We start from the raw sequence: 3,300 nt of genomic DNA on the forward strand, positions 1-3,300 counted from the left end.
TCGGTTGAATCTTGGTATTTTCTTGATTTTGTTGTAAAGCTTGAAATCTTTTATAGTTGGGCTTGCTCAAATTTGGATTCAAAGTGCTGTTGTTTTTGCTAGGGATGATTTATGTGTAATTGATGGAGTATTTTATTAATTGAAAAGATGAATTATATGTACTGATACATTATTAATCGAAATGTATGGAGTATTTTTCTGTTTGTGTTTGGTATGTGTGTGTGGTGGCTACATCGAGAGAGTAGACAGGTAGTGAGAAAGGAGAGAATAAGATATGATGGCAATTAACAACGACAAACGGAGATTTTCTTCAGTTCATAAGAAAAGGCACAACTAGTGATTTTTTCTGATGGCTAAAAGCATCTCCAAGATTATGTAATTGATTTTTGTTTGAAATTAAGCCTTCAACAATAAATACTTTTGGAAATTGCAATATAGGCTATGTAGTTGACTTTTGTTTGAAATTGTTACATGTAGATGGAGGCAAATTGGTTGATGGAAAAGGTGGCGCCGGCGCAGAATGAGAGAAGTGCAAGAGATGATAACCGGTAAAGATGAAGGGCGCAAGGGATAGATGGAGACGGATAGAAGAGGTTGGGGAAAATATAAGATGGTGTGTATTGGATGAGAAGAAGCCAGACGGACATTTTAACCTAAATAAATTCTAAATTATAGGAGTACCTAATAAATTGTTTATTAGTAATACATTTTCTAATTACTTGCCCTAATTATTTATGATAAGAGTTTACATGATTAATGAGACGTATATGATATAACAAATTTTTGTGGATTTATGGATGAATTTTATTTGTTTAATTTAGTAGATTAGATTTTTGAAATTTGATAAAATATGAAGGTAGATTATATTATTATTTTTTATCTATTGGGCAGCTTATTATTTTATTTTTCTATGATCATTGCTTCAATATTTTGAACAATATAATTTTGAACAATATAAATTGTATATTAATTATTTCATATCGATGGTATATAGGCATTAAATTCTACTTGTGCATTGTTAAAATATGAATGTCCTTTTTATCCAAAATGTTTAATAATGTGTTTTTGCTTTCATTAAATATAATTTTAATTATTGTACTAATCGTTTCAACTTGAATTGCTTAATACTTTCATTACTCTATGCTCATATTATAATATATGTGCATTGCACATGTATTTGACATACATTACATGTATAAAAGAATGAGTTTTGGAAAAAATTAACAAAAATGTCATATAATTTCTATAAAACTATCATAAGTGAAGGAATACAAAAAGGATTCTTTGATAGACTTTTATCTATAGTGATTTAACATTAAAAAATTATATTTTACGATTAATAGTTTCATATTTATAATATTTTAATATTGATTTATATTTATTGTATAGATTTTGTATGTATAATTTTTATATAAAAATATTATTTTTATTTTATTTTATTTTATTTATAATATTAAATCAATGTTTCAAAATATTTTAGTCCGTGCATAGCACGGGTGTGATACTAGCAAATCTATATATATATAAAAGGGGGGTTTTGGGAATATTTATGGAATTATCAAGGGAAGTTTTGGGGTATTTATGAAATTAAAATTTTTGAGGCTAGAATGATTAGAATAAATTTAATTTTGATAATTAATTTGTATATATCTCAACCGGCAGTTACTAGGATATTCAAGTTTGTGGATTATTATCATCAAACTAGTATATACTCCCGTGCGATGCACGGTTCAATTAATTTTACAAAAACTAATTTAATATATCACTTTATCATCACTCGAATTTGAAAACTAAAAAACTAAACTTGCGAAAAACTTAACATCTACAAAATATTTACAATAGGCATATATATAGACAACATATGTATTTGTTCTAAAGTTTTCATCCTACTTTTTTTTTCTTCTAGAATTCTCTACTTTTCTCTTATATATTCTATTTATTCCTAAATATTTCTATTATAAATTATCTTCAAATTTTAATTATAAAAATCAGGCTTATTATTTATTTGAACACATTCCGTACAATAAAAATACTAAAATATGAAGACGATGAAACACTACTCAGTTGACAAAATATTTTTTCTCAATTCAATAGGTTAGGAATTCAGATCATCACGAGAATTAATAGGCAATCTTTATTGATCATTTTTTTCGGAAAATAAACAAAAGATGTCGTAAGTAGGCTTAAGATGGTTTTCTCAATTTCATATACAATTGTACTTCCGCAAGTTACAATTTGTATATTTAATACTCCTATAAATTTTTTTTATTAAATAGATGTATGGATATAGCAATAATTAAGTATAAAAATAAAATTATAATATAGTAAAATTAATCACAACTAATAACTATAATGTCAATCTAGAGTAATTTAAGTAAAATGTTAAAATCAATTATGCAATTAGTATAATCTTTAAAATTATATTAAAACAACAAAAACACATATATTAATTAAAACATTTTTGGATATAAAAATAACAATCTTATTTAAACAATAAATAGTAAAGTTTAATGTCTAACACCATAAATATGAAATTATTAATATACAATTTATAATGTTCAAAATATGGAAGCCATTGTCATAGAAAAAATATAATAAATATAATCTACCTTCATATTTTATCAATTTCAAAGATCTACTCCGTCTGTCCGCTATTAAATGTATCATTTTTTCTTTTTCGTCCGTCTGCCAATACATGTCTCATTTCTCTTTTACCATAATTGGTAGGTGTACCATACATTCCACTAACTCATTTCACTCATATTTTATTACAAAACTAATAATGTCACATTCCACCAACTTTTCTACCCACTTTACTTCATAAAGTCAAACAATTTCTTAAAACCCGTGTCGGTCAAATATGAGACATTTAATGGCAGACGAAGAGAGTAATTTATTAAATTAAATAATAAATTCATCACATTAATCCAAGTCATCACATAAATCCATAAGAATTTGTTATATCATATGTCTCATAAAAAAATAATCATGTAAACCCTTCACCTATATAATTGGGTCAACTAATTAAAAAATGTATTGTTAACAAACAATTTATTAGGAATAGTAACTTATTCATATTAAAACATTACCCTCCGACTTCTCTTTGTACTCCAATACATCTCTACCTTATTATTTTTCCCAACATCTTTTATCCACCTCCATCTAGCTCGGGTGCCCTTCTTCATCACCAGTTATCATCTCCTGCACCTTTCTTGTCCTGCACCGGCGCAATCTATTCCATAAGCCAATTTTTCACCATCTACATGTTATAATTTCAAACAAAAATCAACTACATACCCT

This window comes from Salvia hispanica, chromosome 5, assembly GCF_023119035.1.
Source record: "Salvia hispanica cultivar TCC Black 2014 chromosome 5, UniMelb_Shisp_WGS_1.0, whole genome shotgun sequence".
In the NCBI taxonomy this organism is placed as follows: Eukaryota; Viridiplantae; Streptophyta; class Magnoliopsida; order Lamiales; family Lamiaceae; genus Salvia; species Salvia hispanica.